Below are 23,556 nucleotides of genomic sequence, written 5' to 3'. Positions count from 1 at the left end.
CCTGCTTCTGGCCCTGGGCCTGCTCAGCTCAAGAGCTGTGGGTCTGTGTCCCTGTGTCCCCTTCGGTGGGGGCACAGCCCTGCCTGCCTTGCTGTCACCTGTGACTCCTGGCTCTCCTTCGTGTGCAGGGCAGCACCTGTCCGTGCTGCACCCAGACACAGAGCCTGCTAAGCAAAACAAAAATCCATGGAGTTAGTACTAGCTAGGAACAAAATTACCTTGGGAATATAGTTAGCTGTTTTAGTTGTACTTTGAAAAAATACAGCCTTCAAATACAAATGTTTCATGGATGTCTGTTTTGAGCAGCATAACTTGAACTAGTGTTAAATCAGGGTAAACTATCAAAATCAAAAGCATAAGACACATTCTGTGCACTTCTGGTATCTCTTCAAAGTTTCAGAGTAAAAGGGGAGGAAAAAGGGTGAAGTGATTTTAATTTCATTTGCAGGAGTCCTTGAAACTATCTTGAAAAAATGGTTAGTCCAGAAACCTGGGCACTAGTAGAGGAGTTCAGAGACTTGAATTTTAATTCTGTTATTGTCCTCTGTGATCTGCAGCTCATTTCATGTATCTAGTCCTCACCCACACAGCCTTGACCATGCACCTCTTTTAATATACATGAGTGTACATGCATGTCTTTGTGAGGCTACCCTAACTTGCAGTTTGGAAATACTCTGGCTCTCTTGTAAGCAACAGTAAAGACTTCTTTTGGCCAATGTTGCTGTTTTCTAAGAAAGAAATACAACTTGTTCACTTTATAGAAGGTTTTGTCATTAAGGTTTTTTTTAAATTTGTGAGAGAAATACCAACACTGGGAAGGTCATTCGCTTTAGATAAATCTCCTACTTTTAAACAGGCTTTAAATATTAAGTGATTATTGGTATATTTAGTATCTCTTCCTGACCAGCATCTAAAATAATTGTGATGCGAGTGAGAAAATGAATTTGCAGTTGTTTAATGTATTCAGCAGCAAAATTAATACAACGGCAGTTGTCAGATAATTTGAACGTTGAATTTATAGGAGTAATTTTAATTTACATCAAGCACTGTAGGCAATTTTTACACATCAATTTGCATTTCACTGATTATACTCAGCTGAGGCAAAATGGTGGCTTTTAAAAAGTTGCTTGTATTTCAAGATGTTTAATGCAACATTGCAGGGACTGGGGAAAAATATGTTCTTTCTGATGCATTCTAGAAAGTTTTCAAGAAAAAGAACAGCTTAACAGTGCTTCATTCATTTCAACTAAAAATATAATTAATTCTATTGATCCCATAGTCTATGAACTATCGTGATGTTTATTTAGCCTTTTCAAACTGCTCACTGCAATTGCAAATTGAAATGAAAAGATTTATCTAAAATGCAACAAAAACGGTCTGTGGTGTTTGACTTCACACTTAAAATGCAACATTTTGGTACTGAATGAATTAATATTTGAAAACTATGAAAGAAACAAAGAAATCAAAATTATCAGTAGCTCATTTGAAAAAAACCCATCAGTTAAATTATTTCTAAAAAGTTTTGTTATTACACAATATGGTAACATAGAGAATTATATGTTGAGTTGGTGTAAAGTGGTATACTTGCACTTAAGTTAGTGTTACTGGTGAGGATCCCAATATCTTACTGTTACCAAGATCCTGAAAAGTAAGTGTCTCCACATTGCAAGCACAGATGCCTGTGCAAACATAGGATGTATACATGCTGGAAAAATTGTGAAGATTTTATTGACATTTTCAAGATGATGATACTGTAAAAATCCCAACTTATTTATTTCCAGTTAGCTCTCAGAATATACACAGTTCACCTTTTCATTAAAAATAACATTAAGGACTATATTACTGTAGGTATTAGTGCACATCTTAGAAATGAGGCCTATGTTGTAGCATTGGATGACTTGATAGTTCACTTTTGCTTTTTACTTTAAAGTCCAAACCACCGTAATACTTTATGGGATTGCATTTTACAGATCTAGCTCAGCCTTTAGCCCCTCCTAATCAATCCGGGGCTCCTGTCAGACTATCCTGTAGAGATAAACCAGTATGAAGGCAGAATAGGTTGTCACACTCTAGGACATATGTCCTTCCATGACAGCCTTGAGATTTTGCCATAATGGTGGCAGAGGGAGCACCGCATGAAGAAAATCTCATCGGTACTTACAGAGTTTGTATCAAGATCAAACTGCATCACACGTTCCATAGGTCCATGTGTTTCTCTGTGTAGCTTGTAGCTAAGCAAGGTACTTCCTGTATATGATTAACGCTTCTTTCCCAGCATGCCAACAACTGAACATCAGTTTAGGTACAGCACTTGTCAAATTTCATTTTAGTGGCCATAACTGTGTTTCAATTTACCTGAATTACGCTTACCCTAGCACCCCTAATTAAAATGCATTGCTGAGGGGGTCCCTTATTCATTTTATCCACTCCCAGCTAGAGACAGTTAGACATGAAAGTCCTGGATACTCATTCATTTAGAAACTATATTTCTATCCATTTTCCCACAGTGAGATGGAGCCATAGTGAAAATAAATGCCCAAGGACACACAACAGGTTCAAGACAGACTAAATAACAGCATTACTTTCTAGTACCCTGAGAAACAGCTTTTATGGTCTCCAACATTGTATGCACTCAGTTTGTCTATATGAAGCAATGATAGCTTACGTGTTCTCATTTGCCACTACTCCACTCTACTGATCTGCTGTGGAAAGTTCTGTTTACATCTTCAGTTCTCCAGAGAAAATTGTCATTATAGAATCACTACCTTTTATTTTTTAACTCTCTTCATTAATACTTTTAATTTCTTTATATGTTTCATAAAAGCACTGTTTGTTATGTTTTGTGTTACAGGGCTCTCCAGGTAAGCAGAACACAAAAACTGACTCCTCTATATATAATAAGTTTTTTCATCCAATTTTCTATCTTGGCTAAAGGAGGTTAAAGAAATCCAGCAATAAAACTCTCCAGTAATGTCTCAGTACCTAAATACTGATACTCTGTCATTTATCATTCTCTCTTTGTTTATAGTCCCTTCATCAGTTTTCAGTCTGTGCTCATGAACAAATCAATCTGAATGATTTCTTTTAAGGGAAATTATTTGACACCTACTTTGATTTACTAAAGTCTGCTGTACTGTATATCATTCTAAACTACACTATACCTTTCACCCACTAACTTACAGAATTATTTTGGGAATGCGTCATGTAGTTTTCATGGCAATGTTTGCTTTTTTTGGAAAACCATGCTATATAGTATATACCTCTAATACTAGCAGTGCATACATAGTTTTGGGACTGAGTGGGTTTTTAAGCCCAGTGTTCAGTTTGGAAGGAACTGCTAGGGCTATGAAATCTTGTAATTTTGAACATAGACGTTTTAAGTATTTTTCCTATTAACAGATGAAGATTTAAAAAAATTTTTATTTAGCTTTTTTCTGAGGAAGAAATGGTAAGTACAGAATTTTCAAGCAAAAATTTTTCTGTCTTTCAGAAGCATTTGTTGCTGTGGGATTTGAACACAGCATGTTCTAAAGAAATAAAGAGCTGGATTACCTACAGCTCAATCTACACTGAAGTGGAGAACCTCTGAGCTTGTACTACCTGAAATAACTCCCTGGCAAGAAAGGTAAATAAAAAGAACTCAAATATTTTCTGGTCTATACAGTTTTAGGATTTTCATGTTCTCAAAGTTAGCAGTGCTAAATATATGTGTGGGAAGCTCTTCCATTTCTACCCCAATATTTTCATCTTTCTCCTGATTCTGCAAAACTTTTCTTGGACTCAGTCCCTACTATTCCTCAGATCCCAGTTTTAACCTCATCTCCTCTTCAGTTCTAACCTCCATCCCAGCCTTTCCATCTTAAATTGAGACTCATTCAGATGATTCTCTTACCTTTATTTGAGAGACTCTGCTCTCAAATAAAACACCCACTCACTCAGGTGCTGATATCCTATTGTCCTCATCTCATGTCCCCACTGCAGCTAGAGTCTTTTTCTTCACATAATCTTGATAAGGAGATCAACAGCTTTTGTTACTTCAGTGTGCTTCTTTCTGCTGAATGAGTATATGCATTGACTCCAGGATTGCAATTAATACCTTTGGAGTTTATAGGAAATGTTATTTCGAGCTTCCTCTGGGGGAAATCCATTAGAGGAAACGTGGACCAGGGTCTGGTTAATTTTTCTGGAGAGTTGCATTTGTCATGTAAACCCGGGATTATCTGCTGACTCTCTAGTACAGGGTAATGTTGCCTTATACTAAATTGTTGTAACTACTGTTATGTTTTGCACTTCTTCCTGAAATAGGTATCCATTATTTCACTTCTTTTCCTTTATTTGCTTTCATGGTTCTTTCTTACTGTTTGTTGTCAAATGTCATTCTGTGTACACAGTATATGCAACGTGATTAATTAATTTTTTTTAGATAAGTATTTGTGGTTTGAACCCAGCTCGCAGCCAAACACCATGCAGGCACTTGCTCACCCTCCCCCTGCCAGGGGCATGGGGAAAAGGATTGGAATGGTAAAGGGAGACTTGTAGGTTGAGATAAAAACAGCTTAATAATTGTAATAAAATTAAACAGTAACAGTAATAGAAGGTACAAACGGGTAATGCACAATGCGATTGCTCACCACCAGCCAACTGATAGCCAGCCCATTCCCGGCTAGCGATCCCAAAATCCCAGGATCCCGCAATTGCAATCCTGGCAGCAAGAGAGAACCCCCCCCTTCCCAGCCACCCCTCCTTTATATACTGAACATGGCATTACATGATACGGAATATTTCATTGGCCAGTTTGGGTCCAGTGCTCTGGCCATGCTCCTTCCCAGCTTCTTGTACACCTGCACATGGGCAGGACATGGGGAGTTGGAGAGTCCTTGATCTCTTAGCAACAGCTGAAAATATCAGTGTATTAGGACTCTTCTTATATCAAATCCCACACTGAATCCAAAACACAGCACTATTCTGACTACTAAGAAGAAAAATGAGCTCTATGCCAGCTGAAACCAGGACAATACTACAACTCACTTAGACTGTAAAACAATTTCTGAATAAAATATGGTCTTTTGGGGTGTAAAGAGTTACTGTTTCCACAGAGGAAAGTAGATTCTGCTAGAGGAAGGGTCAAACTTTCCAATATATTGCTCGGATGATGCTTAACTTCCTTTTAGCGTGTTTTATGGCTTTAGTAAGCCATTAAAATATAAGAGGCTTTATTACCAGAAACATAAACAGCGCATAAATATTCTCTAAAGTTTATCAGCTATAAGCTAATTCTAGTAACAGGAGACTGTTTTCTGTAGAATAGTAGCTGATGATTGGATCCTGGGAGTACATAGTGAAGAAGAAACAGACACTGGTATTTTACATCTTGGTCCTGTGCTCATGTGCTTGTTTTGTTTAATAAGATAGCAGTATCTCAGTTCACAAAAATGGATGAAAAATTAATAAAAATTTTATTCACTTAGCCTTACAAGACTAATGATCATTACAATTTCATGGGTCAGATGGCTAATGAGGTTGCATGGTTTTATCTTTATTTGTATTCAGAGTGTTTTTCTTACGACAATAGGAACAGCATATAAAATAACAGTATGTCATAAAGCCAGTTCCTGAAATACATAATATGGTAAAAAATAACACTGTTCAACACATAAATCTATTTCATTCACCAAAACATATAATATGTGTATGGGTTTGGGGCAGTGTATTGATACTGGCATGCATTTATGCTTTTATTTGTTTAGATCTGGGTCCCTTTAGATTAACTTCCTAGCAATTTTAACATGATAAATAATAATATTTTAAAAGAGACACCTGAGGTAAGTCTCTAGGGATTTCTTTTTTTTTTCACTGTAGAACTGCACTGCTCTGCATATTTAGGATTAAATTTACCATTAAATTAACACAGTTGGAGACATCATAATCTCTATTTAAGATGATGATTTTTTTTCACTATAAAAAGGAAACCCAGCAACCTAGTCTTGCTGTGATGGTAACATTTCAGCAGTAACTAAGCCAAATTGCTCTCAGTAATTCAGGTGAAATCCCTGCTTTTAGATATTTCTTCCAAATTGGGTTACATACATGAGCTGCAAAATCAGCAACTGCCACATCTCCTGATGATATAAATTAATTAAACTTAAGCTAGTTTTCATCACAAAAACATTTCTAGCACATATGATTAAAATGTAGATCTGCTTACTGTTATTTTTGAGGTCTTGGCAGCATATTCCTTTTGCAAATAAATGTCCTATGCTTCTTCAACACCAAAGTAATCAAGAAAGTTAGGTACAGCAATTGGACCTAAACAAATACTGTTCTTCCTACAGTTACTAGCATGCAGTGTTTATTGGCCACAAGCAGCACATTTTAGCTCCGATGCTTCCTAGGGATCAGCTCCAGTTAGGGCAGCAGCATGGGCAGCTGTTATGTCAGCAGTTTCCAGCCCCCAAGGCAGTTCCGTGTGCTTTATTTGGTATGGGCTATGGCCCAGAGGAGACATAGTTATGTGCTCAGCACCCAAACTCACAAATCTGTATTCTGAAGAATGTTTTTGCTCACTTATGCAAGGGTCTTTAGCAATCATACCTAACTAACGAAGCACACATTACTTCTGTGATATTTACTGAAACATTGGAAAAGTTGGGACAAATAATGATTTTCTAAAAAGCAAAATAGCCTGACTGCAGTCTTGATTTGACTCTGATTACTTCAAACTTGAATTTAGCCTGCAAATATGAAGAGGTATTGGTGTGTTCAGTATTGCTTATATGTAGTGCAGAGGCCTTTGGGCAGAACATGCCTGTCTGTGTGAGACATTATTGTGCGCTTCATCTGTACTCTATGACTAATTTAGCTCTATGAGGCAGAGTGTAGAACTGAATAGTAGTTTGAGATTTATATACACAAACATGCCTCCGTTGTGCTACATTACAGCATTGTTAGAGCTTTCCATTAGGTATGTGTAATTCTTGGGAGGTTAAACCAGACTAAATACCAATAGTGTTCATACTGCCTTGCGAGTATGCGATAGATGTATGGAGCATGGAGTGTGTACATTGGAAAAGCTTTTGTATAAGAATGGGCATGAAGGAAAATAATATTTAAGATAATGTTATTTAATAATATATAGCATCAAGCATATTTACAAATATAGACATGCAAATATATTAATAATATAGAATAATATTTAATAATATGTAATATTTAAAATAAAACTTTAAACATTTCAAATGCTAAGACTTCCTCAATGTGTCTGGCAGCTCTTCCTGAACCTGAGAAGAAGTTGAAATTTAGCTGCATACGTAAATACTAACTAACCGGGCTTCTCTCTGTCTTTGTGCTTTCTACTGAATTCTATGGTTCGGCTTTTCCCAGCAGCTCTTCCCTAAATATCAATTTTAAAATTTGACAGTTAAAGTCAGTTGCAACCATAAAGAAGACATTTTGCAAATTGTTTCATCAGCAATTTCCCATCCATGCGACTGGCAAGACGTGCTGGCATTTTTAAAGCTCTTTCTCATGTCCTCCTTCTGGTGCTAAGGAAGGACCATGTCTTTGTCCATCTACTTCTAAGCTGAGCATGCTTCTGCCTGAGTCATGCACAACTAAAGAGACAGTCCAGGAGAGGAGTGGCAACTGCACTCCACTTCAGTTCCTAAGGAGAGGTCATCTTGCTGCTCTCCAGAAAATCAAATAGTCTCCTGCATTTTCTTGTTACCACTGACTAACATGTCTGGAAGGCAGAGACAAGCATTTGCTCACACCTTGTCCTCTCTTTATCTTTTTCCTGTTTAAATATTAGCAAGTTTTCAGAAATAGTAAGTGTTCAGACATTTTACTACAGTTGAACCTAAGGCTCAAGTAGAGTGTATGCGAGAATAGAAATGTGTGTATATGTTTATTTAACACTGATCTACTTCTTTGTATGGCTATGTTAGGGTTGTTTATGATCTTCTTTAATTTTTGTCATCATGTTGGTATATAACAACAGAAAGATGTTATTTCCCACTAAAATATCCTACATCCAGACTTTTTTTTCACCTCGGGCATATTTTGTAGTTGTATCTCTGAGTAGTGGTATTTCTGCTTGATATCCTTTAAAAATATGTTATTTTGTATCCTATGCCTTTGTACAAGTTTTGTAACCTCTTTGGGAATTACACTTTCAGCACAAGCATACATAAGTGACTAATGTTAAAATTTTAAATTTTCAGTACATGAGTACAGAATTGTAAATTGGTTGCCTCATAATTATTTCTGAGTACTACCTTTCTGCCTTCTAGTGCCCTGTGCAAAAGCTGGATGTACATAGCATAGTTACATTTGAATGAAATTCAAGAAATGAGCCATGTGAGATTTCATACCATATCATTAGCCTGGGATATGCTTATTTTTCTTAAACACTTTCATTAGAGCCCTGTTCAGGTACAAAATATGTGAAATGCTTTTGTCTTTCATTTCTGTGCTATTTTCAGATGACCTGTCTATTCTGTATGTTTCCATAAGAAATCCGACTTCTACTTCTCAAAATCCCTCAATTCCCATTCCTGTTTATTGGCAGGAAGTAGTGGATTTCAAATACATTTTCATGTTACAAACTCACTGGCAACAGACAATTGCAGTCTGATTTAAAGAACTGACTCCTACTGCATCATGAAGTGAGGACAGAAAAAATCCAGAAAAAGATAATGACATGCCAAAGAATGTAAGAAACATCAAGGCAGCTCATTACAACAACAGACATATAACCTGGAATGAATACAAGGTCAAGAACAGAATTGCCACTTAGGACCTCAATTTCAGGAAGCAAATCATATATGACCAAGATGTTGTCATGAAAGGTTATTTCTTGCCCTTTCATCAAATATTTTATTGTCTTTTTGATTGATTGCCTCAAATGCAAGCAACAACAATACTGCACCAGGCAAAATTACTGGGCACATATTTAAATAGCATATAAATAGGTGTGTGAATCAGGGTGCAGCTTAAACGTATTGGCTCAGAGCTTTACAAAGCAGTGGTTTTTTTGTATTTAGGGCTTTCATTACTGCAACTGAAGATTTCTGTTTTCACAAACGGTCTATGTCAGTGGTGGAGGCATCACCCATTTTATCTATTCTTTTGTCTTCTTCATGCTTCTTTTCTCCCTTTAAGTCTAATGTTGCACTCTATGTATTTAACATGAAGTTTGAAAGCTCGGTGGAAGTAGGGCCTTCACTTACAGTAGACCTTCTCTAAGTCAAGTCTTCTTACTTTTTAAAAAATTTCCATGGGAGGCTTTATTTAATCATCTGCAATGAGATAGAATAAGAAACTAGTTCTCAGGTTTTCATAAATCCAATTCTGTGATTGCTGCTGGTTTGTTTTTCCTCTTTTCACCCTAACCTTGCAAGTACTGCTTGCTCTGGCTTGTATGGTCTTTTTTTCTTTTTCTGTCTCTCTCACTCCTTTCTTCATACCACAGGTTCAAATAGTGATTATTTACATCCCTTTTACACTGCAGATCATGTTAATTCTCACAGCAGGAAAACTGATGGGGAGGGGAAGAAAATTAACTAGCATTAAAGATAAATTTCATTCAAGTGGCAGTGAGGTTTTTCTCCATGGTGTAAAGGAAATTACTCTGTTTCTAGCACAGTAAGCCACTCTGCATATGTGTGGGGTTCGATGCTTTTGCTTAGGAGAAGCTGCATGGGCTGCCCAAACCGGTAATGACTCAGTTGTGAATCCTTTGTTCACACTAGTGAGCAGTTAGGGATAAAAGTAGGGTCACTGGAGTGAAAGCAACTGTTCAAATATGACAGTAAAAGATATGCAGTAAATCCTTATAGCTGCAATGCAGTGTTATTGCAATAGTTTAATATCGGACACTTCAGTGGGAAACTTTGAAGTTCTCTATATACTAATGATTTATGTCACTAATCATTGCTAATGATTTTATGTGTCTTATATTTTAATTCCATGTCGAGATATGCAACCTGAACGTAGGATTCAGCTAAACAAAAAGGTTCACTCTGACAGCTTTCTTAAAAAATATTCAGTGTTGAATGAATACTTTCCAGGGCAGTATTGCATCCTTATATATAACATATATAAATCTGCTCTTGAGAAAGAGGGAGACTTAACAAGAAGGAGATGTGAAGGTGGGAAAAGGGAAAAGAAGGACTAAGGAGACGCAGCAGAGGAAGGATGGTGTGCCAAGTTATTTTCACTGTTCACCTAAGATAATTGTTGGAGGTTTGCTTAGTGGAAAGTAAAATAAAACAAAGACACATAAACTTAGACTGTAATGTGTACAAATATGTGTGTGTGTGAGCGAGAGAGACAAGACAGTAGAAGGGAAGGTGGATTCACATATGCCTGGTTGCAAGCTTCTCTTCTTTTTGGGTCTTTCCCCCCACTATATATTCTGTGCAACAGCAGTCAGCAGCATAGCTTTTGCTGAGCAGCTCATAATTTAGAAGACAAACTTGGAAAACCTCCAGTTTATCTGCCACTCTAATTTATACCTGTGAGGATTAAGATGTCCAGAAAAGCCATGAAAATGACTAAGTATATTCCCACTTGATCAATTACATTGTCTCATAAGAAAACGTAGGGGTAATATCTACACATATATATTTAATAGATGTCATATACAGCCTGGGAAATATGCATCAGCAATGCGTATATTAATTTAATAAGTCAGTTAATGTTTTCATTAAAAGTAACTCTCAAAATTATTCTTTAAAATGTTATGTCAGGCAAAGCAATAAACACAAGCTAATTCACTGGTGGGTCAGACCCTGACTTTTTGATATAGCTGCAGTTTCTTTAGACCATGTCACCTGTCAATTCTTTGACCTAAGGTGAGCTGAGGGGAAAGAATCTAGCGAAAAGAGAGAGCTAGATCCTTCAGTAAAGTCAACTGGAGTAGTTTCATTGACTCACTGCAGTGGCAATAATTTATATAGGTGAAGATGTGGTCTGGAATCTGCTGCAAAGCATTTTTGTTTTCATGTAATTTTCATTTCTCGTCTGCATTTTTTTTCTCCATGATTTTTTTTTTTTTTACTTCCCCTCTGCTACTTGGAGGAAAGAGGTTTTTTTAAAGTTTCTATTTTTTTAAACCATATCTAAGAAAATTAATATGATTATGCTTTAAACTAAACTGAGATGGTAAGTATTTATTTTCTCTTGCTTTTTCTTCCACTCCTTAAGACAGAAGAAAAAACCTTAAAATTGTACTTTACCCGTAGCACCAGAAGTATTAAATCCTTTGGTAGCTATTACCTCCTTCCATATGCCAATGAGAGCTGCATAATTCATGTGTAGCAAGTTATTCAGCCAAGAAAAAGTAGGCTGCAGAAGAAAAAGTGAAAACATTTTTTTAAATGTTTTTTATAAGTTGATATTATTGCATTGGAGCTAAACTGCCTCCAATTCCAATTTAGCAGACTGGAAAATGACAATAAAAGTAGTAGATTTCCGTAACCAGATTTAACCTTTTCATTATGTTTTGAGTCAATGCTAAATATGAGAGCTACTAATACTGTAATGTTTATACATCATGTTTCCCTATGCTTTTGAGATACTAACTTGTGTTTACAGAAAGATTAGGTATTCAAGATAACTTTGCAATTTCGGGCTTTTGGCATTCTAGACAGAGAAGACAATGAGACACACAGTGGTGTAACTCTGTTAAGGATTCCTTAGTGTCAGGAAATGTTATCTGAGAAATGGAAAAAAGACATTATTATTCCACCCTCCTGCATAGTGGGAAATACTATAGTGGAAAGCTACTGAATAGAGCTAGTCAGATAAGTTTCTAATTTCAGATGTGTCCCCATACCCATGCCAAGACTCCAGAGCAAGATACAGTTCCTATCAATTACCTGAAATGTGGCAGATCCAGAACTAACAAATGCAACACATTAATTCTTTTTGTATAAATTATTCTTTGTCCGTAACCTTAATGCCATCAGTCTTTATTATTAAAAATTATTCATTTATTTATTATTTAAAATAAAGACTATCAGTCTTTATTTCTGACATGAACAGTGCTGAATAGTGAAACTGAAGGGATGTCAAACCTGAGTGAAATGTAATAAATCTGAAAGCCAGACACAGAATCACGAGCTAGGAAGAGACCTCGAGAGGTCACCTCATCCAACCTCCCACTCAAAGCAGGGCTCATTAGAGCAAGGTTGCTCAGTGCCTTGTCTAGTCAAATTCTGAGTATTTCCAAGGGTAGAGATACACCAGCCTCTCCGGGTGACCTGTTCCAGTTTTGAACATCCATATATTAAAAAAAAAAGTTCTTGTACTGAGTTAGAATTTCCCATGTGTACCAACTTGTGTTCATTTTCTCTTGTCTTTACACTATGAGAAGCATCTCTGTGCACACCTGACAAGAGTCTGGCTCCATCTTCTCTGTGCCCTGACATTAGGTAGTTATAGAGAGCAACAGGGTCCCCTTGAAGTCTTTTCACTTTAAGTCTGAACAAACCTAGTTCTCAACCTTTCATCATATGTCCCATATTCCAGCTTCTGATGGTCTTGGCACTTGCCCTATCTCAAAGTTAGGACCATATCAAAGTAAGGATCGTATGTTGCTTGTGTCTAATTTCCCTTCATCTGCAATTACCAACTGTTACAATTTGGCTTTTTCAAGCTCCTGGACCCTGAAACATGTAGCTATGGCACTTTTTCTTAGCAGAGAACAGTCCTAAGGATGTCTGTAAAAGCTCTACCCAAACTTACATATATTTACTAATTCATTCTATGAGTCTAAATACACGTGAGAGAAGGTAAAAGTATTTAAGATGTCATTCCAAACTCTCCCTGTGGACACACCTGAAGAGAGGCCTAATGATATGGCTACAGGGTGATCAATCCCAACATTTAAAGAATATTAATGTCATGTAAAATGAAATGGGCTTTTAAGTTAATTTGCTACTTCTAAGGCAGAACCATGCCAAAGTTTGTTTTTTTCCATCACTTTTAAAAAGTAGTAAGAAAAGAATACAAGAGCGTATGCTTTTCTAGTGCTGACTTGTTCAGTAGCAATCTCTGATATGAAAGAGGTGTTTTGCCATGGTCTATTGGACAGAATGAAGAACAATGCCCTCCCCAATGTCATTGTTCATTGATGTATTCAGTGATTGCTACTTTTTGATCGGGAATGTGTTCAATCATGTAATAGGCAGAATTTCATCTCTCTGAATGAGCTGTTGAAGTGGAGGTTTTCCATTTAGCTAGATTCAAAAGCAAGTCTCAGGAGTTTTCAAAGAATGATTAAAGTGGGTACAAAATATCTGTGTACTGGAGAGCGATCTTTCTGCCCTTTTATGAAATATTGGAAGAATAGTCTACGAAGCGAACAAACTGATGCGAAAATTATATTGCAAGTCCTAGAATACACATACTGAAAACACTAAACTGCTATAGGAAAAGCTGATGTTGGGGCATCAGTAATCTAATTTTATAGACAGCCAGGGATATGCACTGATTAAGTAAATCTTCAAAAGTTTAAAATTGACATCAACCAAAATCTTGTGAATTACTAGTATTGCATTTTTGGAAGTATGCGTGTATGTCAGATAAATTTTCATGCACCTTTATTTTGTGCATGATAATTGCAAGACAGTTCATCATTAAAAAAACCATAAAAAATCTTTTCTTCCCTCAGACTTTCCTATTATCAAGTCAAACCTACCTGCTTTGCCTTCAATTCCACGATTTTATTTTTCTTTCTAAATATAAATGCTAACTTCTTTCTGGAGCCAGTCATAACACAAATGGTAATTTGCTTGTATTTAATTATACATTTACATATAAAATGATAAGAAATTTGTATGTAGAAATTTGACATTCACATTTTTGTACACATGAATTACATATAGCTCTAAGTTGTCATTCAAATGCCCTATCTGGACAACTAGTACATATACAGTATTCATACTTGTTTTCTGTGATTACTGCTAGAAGAATTAGCTTTTGCAAATGATTATGTCTGAAAACAAAGTACATCATGGATATTAAAAAAAAAAGGAACCAAATTTTTGACCTTCTTAAGAGATTTGGTCTGGATTCATTGTGAAGAATTAGTGAGGACTACTGCAACTTCCTCTTTCATCTGATGTCTCATTCCTAGTTAATTGGACACTGAATTGGGCAGTCAGAGTGGAAACGTGGATGAAAAGGATCTTAGAAATAATCATTAATTCAAACAAACTGTTTGTTTTTGTTTTGTTTTGTTTTGTTTTTTTAAATTTGGTTAGTTTTGTCCTACACTGAAATAAAAGGTTGCTGAGCTGATAGTGCTGTGTGCACTCAACTGTGCTTAACTGATATGTGGGAAGGATTATGAGAAGAAAAATGTGAATTTTATTCCTAAAATGAGCTCCAACACTGAAGTTTTTTCTGGGGGAACAGGAGAAAGAGAGAGAGGTGTTTATGACTCATTCACCTTGTCCTTCACTCAAATTTCATGCTTGTGTTTCTAAATATGGTGAAAGAAAAGTCTTTCTTCACTTGCAACTTTGTGAACATTTTATTTGCAGTAAACACTGGTATATGAGCTTTATAGGAGGTTTATGATATCTGGCAATTATGAACAACATGTACTACTAGATTCTGCACAGTGATACAGTAACTGCAGACTGTATGTTGGGCTAATTGTGCTGCTGCTACCATCTATGCCACCAACTGCATTTTAGCTTTTTTTTTGGAACTGCAGACCTCCTTTCCACTTGAAATAATTAAAACCAGCAGATAACATAATACCAAAGTACTCCTAACCTCTAAACAACACTTCTGTATTAGTTCTGTAAAAAATTGTGAAAAGTGAAGGTAGAATTCATAAAATTAAAGTGTGCTATCCCCCACAACTTGGATAGTGAACAGAGAGAGTTTCAGTCTTCAGGAGTGCTTATATTTTTTCACATCTTTCTTTTATTTAAATTATTAGACAAAAAACTTGGGACAGTACCAGGGCTTTCACCTACTCAAATTTCTTCCTCTTGTGTCCCCAGAAATTTCTCTGACAAACCAGAAACACCAAATGGTGCTCTCTTCCACAGATACCCTGCGGGCATATTTGGAGGTGGCTGTGCATCCTGACTGGGAGACAGTTGATAGTTGGCTCAGAAATAAGATGTTATAGTCTTCCAGCCAAGAAAAGTTGCCACAGCAGTGATGATGCCATGAATAGAATTTATGGGCTATTGTGTATTTATCCACTGTCATTGCTAAGCAGTACAAGCAGGCTAGCAAAACTCCCATCAGCCATAGCATCTGTTAAGCTTTAAAGCATAACTTCAAAATTAGACCCTGTGTTTGCAAATCCAGTGCCATGCAAAAAGTGCCATCTGGCCCAGATCTATTTGAGAGTAAATCAGTTTATTTTGTGAAACTGGGGAGAGACAGACCCAAAAAACCACAAGGCATTTGCATCGAGAATTTACAGTAGCTGACATAGACACAAGAATCAACCATTTCTGAGTGATAGGATAGTGCAAAACAATGCACACTATGACTCCCCAGAATAATCTCAGCAAGAGGGAAGAAGAGGGATTCCTATTGGGCTTTTCTAAAGTTTTAATAAGGTATAAGGATGTTTGAAAAGGAGATGGATTTCTATAGGACGTAATAAAATGCGATGTGGGTCCTAAAGTATCCTAAAACCACACGATTAAACTAGGTACCAGAACAAATAAAGACAGAATATTTCTGGAAATAAATGGCCTCATTTTACCTTCTGTAACACCTGCAAGCTGTATCAATTGCTTTGTGGTGGGAAAAGAATTTTCAGGCAGCACAAAAATAATCTCTGAACCTTAAGCACCTAGCAGTATCAAAAAGATGTCACAGCTCGTCAGTGATTAGTTCCTCGTGATAGGAACAGCTTCTGGAATATTGAATGGGTAATCTTTATTTGACACTTTTTGAGAGACTTCAGATATGTGCCAAGAGCCTGAAAAATAATACTTATTCTAAACTATAGTTATAAAAGAAGGTCAAAAACTTAAACTGCTGGTCAACTATTTTTCTGGATTCTGCATGCACAAGTGAGGAACCCTGGAGATAGTATTCAAAGATACAGACCCAAGCACTAACATTAAAGGAGTGAAGAAATAATATGGAAGTTATCAGTCACAAAGTATTTCAAACTTACAGAGTTTTAGAGCAATGCCTTAGGAGGCAGCCTAAAAACAGCACTGATACAAGGTCAGGATTTTTCAAGTGAAGCCCTGAGAGATACTGAATTCAGCTGTGCTGAAAGAAGTTGGGCCTGGCCATGCTCTTTGGAATGGGACAAGTTGAGCCAGTGTGAGGGCACGGTGGCTGTGCAGCCTCATCCAAAGTTAACAGGATGTATCTTGAAGAAGCCTCTACTGAGTAAATCCAACTGACCACATTGTTTTTTGGGGCCTTTGCATTGTGATGAGAGGAAAATCACTCACTAATGGAAGATATGTTCAACTTCCACCTTCCAGAGAGAAAGCAGAATCTACAACTAGTCACTTCTGGATATCTGAGTTGCCATTCCAGGCGCTCAATTCTATGTTCCAGGCAAACAGACAAAAACCCTGCTAACAGTATGTGTTGAGGTGGGCACTAAATTAATTCATACTTCAACAAGTGGCACAAGCTGAGATTTGTGAGAAATGAGGATTTCTTTAAGGCAGACCAGGGAGTAACCTCAGCAGAAATCATGATGTAGATGCATGCCCCACAGCTGGGAGCATCCTGGAATGAAACCAGGACTGTATTTACGAGTCAGATACAAGCACCTGAGAACAGGCATTAATCAGAGGATTTTGTGTATAGTGGTTGATAATGGGAGAAAAGTCTTTCCTCAGCAGCTCTCCCCTTAATGTCAGAAATTTTTAAGTCATGCTAAATTGTTTCTCAAATCAGAAATGTTATATGGAAATGGGGGGCTCATTTTTCATTTTAGGTTGCTATGCTCTTGAGTTTCCATGTTCAAACAATGAGACACTGCACTACTGAGCAGTTTCTCTGGTATGCTGATAAAGTAAATGGGAAGGCAGTCTTATCACATAGAGAATCAAGCAACTGATGGAAAAGGCAAAAATAACAGGGAGGTATCCAGAGCTTGAAATGTTTATCCACTGTCAGATACACAGATTGACTAGTCAGTAAACCAAATGAGCGGTGAAAGGAACTGTTGAGGCAGAGCAAGGAGGTGAAAATCATATGGTGGAGAACCTGGAGTTCTTTTCTGGTTGGTTCTTTTGATTTTAGTAATTTTATCTCTTTGTGAAGCACTGCCTCTGTTTATGTTAAAATACACACTGTTGCAAGACAGGCATTCTTTATTTTTTAGTAAGATCATATCCTATAGAAGAAGCCTCTGAGCAGCAGCATCAGAGACAAAGGTAGGGCCATGGCACAGTATGTGTCAATAATACATAGCAGGATCAGGAAGCCAGTGGATTCCTGGGGAATTCCCAGGCAAATGTCATGTGTGCTCACACCTTGCAAGTCTGATGTTGACTAGTGAGCTCCTGCCACACAGCAAAGTCCTGCTACTTACCTATAGTGTAACATACATATATTTAAACGTAACAGTTAACAATTTAAAATATGTTAACACCAAAGGAATTTCTTTGAAGTGGGAATTGAAGTGGCACCCATTTTAGGCTTCAAAAAAGTACTAATAAAAAGAAGTTTGTTCCTAGTACTCTGCAAGATTTATGGAGATTCTTATCTTCAGACATGCATACTTTATTCTAGCTTAAGGTTGTGAAGGATTTGGATCTTATTTTTTTAATACAATGGGTCTTGCTTATGGCAGTTATAAAATTTAAATAAGATATCTTATCAATTGTACTACATTAAAAATTATAATTTGGTGCATTATCAATTAAAATTTAAAGCAACTGTTTTCACATTATTTTTATAAAGCTCAGACCTAAGATAATTTTAAATCAAGCAATTTAAAATCACTGATTCAAATCACTCCCCTACTGTTTTGCCTCTTTCAGGAGAGATGGGATTAAAGACTAGGGTTTTTTTATGAGAGAAATGTTTGAAAACGTTTGTATGTGACTGCTTGGTCAGGAACTCATGATTTACACCATTAAAGAAAGAGAAAAAAAAATCTTGCAGCAGCATTGTGGCAAAGCTTTTAAAGACAGAACAGTCAGGGCATGTAAAACTGCAGTTACTATAGTAACAGGATCTTAGTCCTTTATAAATGAATGTGGAGAATTTGGGGATGTACAATCTGACATAACAGCACCATGAAACTAGTCACATTCATCACTCTTAGCATAAATTTGTGTTACAGTAGAATGAAAAAAGCCCCATCTGCGGTGGAGCACGTAGAGGGGGTAAAAAGGATTACACTAGGGATCATGCATGTGTATGAGGAGATGGACACTGTTGTAGAGAGTGGATAACACAAATAGTCAATGCCTTCGTGTGATTTCCTCAAACAAGACTCCTAGATTAATTGATGACATTAACAAACTCATAGGTAGAATTCTTAGGAGATCCTGTATAGAAAGAAGAGGACTTGGATACTCAAGTAACACCTAGAAGGAAAATTAGAGAGACTTGGGAAACACCTCTGTTCTGAAACTTGCAGTTAGATGTATTTTGGATCCAAGCTTACCACCACTAGGTCCATTTTAAAACAAAAGAGGATGTGTACTCCTCTTCTGAACCATTTGTAGCCCAGGGTAGGTGAATAGGGGTTTGTTTTGTTTTGTTTTTTGAGAGGGTAGCATTCGTTATATTACTTATATTTTTGCCTGAGGGCATAAGGAGAATAAAATTAGTGAGATTTTTATGGGCTGTCAGGTGTTCTGTTTGGAACATGTGTTTAATAAGTGTTAGATAATAACAGTCAGTAATATGTAAACTACATAATGAAGTTAGAAGCCTGAAGCTATGATTTTATTATAAAATCTTTATGATAAATGGTTGCTAGTTACTAAATCTGCTATAACTGGAGTCTGCTATAACCTTCTTTTGAGAAGAAATCTGTTCTGCCCCAGATTTCCTTATGCTGCATGAACTTGAATTTACAACAGTTCCTCTGTGTAAAAGGGAGAAAATAGTAACCCTAAAACACAGGGTGCTAAGACTAATGTAAATACTAATAAAAAGTATTATAGAATCTGAAGCACTTCAATAACATGCTCACATAACATGCTTAGAGTAGTTTAAATGAGCTTAGGGATACCGTAAAATAAACGCAGTTCAAGTTCTTTGTGCCTTGGAAATATTTCTTGTTAGTGGAAACATAGCTGTACATACCATAAGAGTACAGCACCATGTAATGTTATGGAAGTAGGGAGAGAAAATTAAATTTACTTTCCTATTCAGTGAGTTCTGCCAAGGCAGGAAGAGAGAGGAAAGAGGAGAAAAATAATACTTCTTGTTTTCTTCATGTGCTCTCCATTCTTTTAAGTTACTGATTTATTGGATTTAACTGGAATCTGCTGTGAAGGAGGATGAAAGACATTCACATCAGGAAAGGCATGAATGTGTAGATTTAAAGGGCATTATCTATTTTATAGACAATATCTTGAACTTAATAAAAAAGGTTTCATTAAGTGGTTTTATTTAGAGTTTTACACAATTAACAAGCAGTAGCATTTCAGAAGGTTGTAACTTTCCCTGCTCATTTTCCCTCCTATCTGAGTTTCACAGTATGAATGAAGTGTGTAAACTTTTCACAATAAAATAGTACTTGAAAGCCCAGGGGGAGTCCCTTGTCCAGACTGGCTGCTGGGAATCTTCATAAAGAGCTATTCAGGAGATAAATATTAATTACAAGCTTGAAAACAACAGCAGTATTGCAGTGATATGTCTCGGAGGCTGGACTGTTGTGATGACTTGCCATAGGTGAATATTTAAAGGCACATGCTAATAGGCTAATTGAACTGTAATGCATATTATTTTGGACATCTGAGCAGTGAAGTGTGGTGTTATAGAGCCCGTTGGCCATCCTTTCTCATCCTGGTCTTTCTCTAGATATAGCATGCAACCTGTCATTAGTGTTCGAGTGCTCGTTGTGGGCTGTGAAATTTTGAGCTAAGTTAAAAATTTGCTTGGGTAGATGGAACATTTTTGTTATGCACTTACTATAAGAAATTTGAAGATTCACAAATCTTTGCCTTATAGTTAGTATGAAAAAAGAAGGGGGAAACGAAAGAAAGAAGAAAAAAAATTCCTGTGCTGCCCATTTAGATAAGATCAAGCAAGGTTTAGAGTAGTAATAAAAAACATTATGAGCTGTTGTATTCTGACAACAGAGTCGCTTAAGCTTCAGTATGACTGGAATGAAAAGCTTAAGATAAAAAGGATGCTATTTGTCACCAAAAAGTCGGAATGTGCTGACAATTTTATAGAATTCAGGTTGGCCACCTATCAGCTAATGAATGCAATGGCTATTTTAAACCAGCATTAAATATATATACATTAGTCAATTGAAACTACTGTTACTTGCTCATTAAAAATAATGTACAGACTGTGGCCTCTAAGTATTCTGGGATGGATCTTTCCAATTCTTCCTGTTCAAACTTTCACTGTGTATAAACTGAGCACACAGATTACGACTTCTGCTATTTTAAGTTATCTGGAAATCTCAGCTTTACTAGCAAAGGAAGATATATAAAGGTGATATAGGTCTGAGGCATGGAAGATCCAAGTAAGTATTTCAAAAATAAAATATAAATTGAAGCTCAGAATTAAAACAACAGTATTTTTGAAGGTCTTGAGGAGGATTCAGGCACTGTAGTGTCTGATCTAAGAGTCAATATCTTCTGTCTTATCTTTCTGAATGCCCTAGAAATTAATTCATCTTATGGATTTATAAGATTTCAAATAATAATGAGTACTGGAAGTCTAAGGACTGCAACATTTAGTCATCTTGACAAAAATATAATAATGTCTCCTAAGAAATATTAGAAAGCAGACAGGTGATATACTAACACATATGTAAAATCACTACTAGATGAAGTACTGTTAAAGATTACAGCATCTATAGACCAGTTCATAATGAATACATGATCACATCAGAACTGGCAAAAATCTCTCTGGGAATCATTTATTCATTAAAAAATTGCATTTCAGTGCATTACAAACCGCCATCTTGACCCAACTTCAAGGAGCAAGTTTAGGCAAAGCAAAGTAATACATCTAGAAAACATTGAAACACCATTACTCAAAATGATTTTTTTTTTTTTTTTTTTTTTTTTTGAGAGCTGGTTGTCCAAGAGAATTGGGTACAAGTCCTAGAACTACTATTGAGATGCTGGTGTTCCTTCTACTTACACACCTTCTCAGCATCTGAGAAATATGGATTCAGCTCTGCTGTCTGCCAAATTGAGAAGAGGGACAGGAACTTAGGTATATTGCTTTTCCAAGTCAAGTGATATGGAGTATTTGAAGATGGCTTTCTCTTAATCTTTCCTATTTAAAGTGTTCCACTTTGCAAAAATAATGAATTATTCATTGGACAAGGAAAATAGAGAAAGTAAGAACTCTGACCTGAAGCATCAATTATTCATGCAACTTTAGATCCCATGACTTTAAGTGGAGAGGTGAATAGTAGTCAAAAAGTTTTTGACTAAAATCTTCTCAAGGATTATCTTTTTCATATCTTTGCCCTAATTGCATATATTATATGTGAAGATTATCCCATTATTTGTATGAAAAAGACAAGATCATATAGTAAAAAATATTCGTTGGTGTCACTTTCTCCACTCTTTCTATATGCTTTTTACTCTCTTTTATTCTTAACAGTATTAAATCTTTCTATGCTGTCTGTTCTTGTTTCCCAAATTTCTGTAGATCATTCAGTAATTGCTTTTTTCCCCAGTTATGGACATTCCAAATTTAGCTGTATGGTTGATTTAAAACAAAGCTTTGAATCTGAACTAAGTCCAGCCTTACAAAAAGTTTCTTTAACAGGAGAGAGGGAAAAATCATACACAGCTGATCATTTGATTTAGGTATTCTTTCTCACAGGCTTACTGTAGTTTCACAGCCTGCCAGAGCCCCACAGAGTATATTAGCCAGGATATTATACAGTATAGTCGCCCTTTCCAGTAAGTCTCATTGTATAAATTTACCATTCCCTTATACTGTGACTTAGTTATCAACCAAAATGCGGTATTCATGGGGAGTTTCAAACAACTAATGGCTTTGTGATGCAATCATTTGAACATGCACCAACTTTTTGAATTTTTTTTTTTTTTTTTTTTTTTTACTGGTACAATGCTGTATGACTTACAAAGGATTAAAAATGACTTACAAAGGATTAAAAATGTATATAAATATATGTTGGTAGTAGCACAGCATCTGTAAAATGTTAATACATATTTTATGGTGCATTCACAGTACATTATGAATGATAAATAGGTGACAATAGATGCCTTTATAAAATATTTATCATGCACTCTGGTTTTAGTTATGCTATAAGCTGCTCAAGAGCCTTCAACAGAGAGTGAATAGAGTTATCAAGGTTACAGTAAGCTATTTATAATGAAATGTGCAAGCTTAAAATTAAGTACTGCAAATGATGACAAAAAGTTGACAAGCTACAATTATACAATAAACTGTAGTCTGATACAGAATAGCTCCCTGAGGTGTTCCATCTTTCTTTGAAACATGGCATAAGGAGCACTTGTATCAAATTTTCAGCCTTCGGAGTATAGCAAAATGAAATCATATCCATCACAAATCCCCTAATGAGTCTTTGAAGAAATGTATGTGGTAAGTTTGGAAATATAATTTTGGAAAATCAAGAACTATTTCTGTTGTTAAATGACTGATTGATGTCCTACATGTCATTGTGGTACTGACAAAACAATTCAAAATACAGAATTTTTCAGAAAATTTTCAAATTAATTTCTTCTCCTTATCTAGGAGTGAAGAATAAGTTTTAGGTATCAGTTTTCTAACTCTACATAACCTAATTCTTTTTGCTTCTCCAAACAAGTGATAAAAATTACAGTATAATTTTATCTTCTTAAAACTTGCTTTCAGTTTTCCTTACTCTGAAATGATAAGCTTTAAAGGAATTTCAGATATTAATATTAGAAGAGCAGTGCTGAGATGAAAAGAAATGGTAATATTAGTTCATATTTAATTAGGAGACAAAACTATCTTTTATTATACAGATATATATATGCTTTTTTTGAACAATGACTATTAAAATATTCCTTGAGAGATAAGACTATAGTCTAGAAAAAGTCTACCTAGACTTTACAGAGACTTTAATCTAGAGATATGAGGCTAAAAATAGCCTTTGTTTACATCACAGTTAAAGATCAATACTTACAAAAGAATTTAACCTTGTGAGAATATTTCCTACTGTATTGCTCTGTGTTCTGTGGTCTCCTGGGAACCTAAAAGTTATCTCTAAAGGAAGAAATAAATGAGTTTCTCCATATAAGTGATGGCTTGATAACATCAGAAACTGAATTTTGGTTAAAAATTCTAAAATGGTCACCCTAGTGGAAACTTACCTATGCTGTCTGACTAACAAGCTCCAAACTGAAGTAGGAAGGACCACTACTAAGAAAA

This window comes from Strix aluco, chromosome 8, assembly GCF_031877795.1.
Source record: "Strix aluco isolate bStrAlu1 chromosome 8, bStrAlu1.hap1, whole genome shotgun sequence".
NCBI lineage: Eukaryota > Metazoa > Chordata > Aves > Strigiformes > Strigidae > Strix > Strix aluco.
This window is presented reverse-complemented; position numbering follows the sequence as displayed.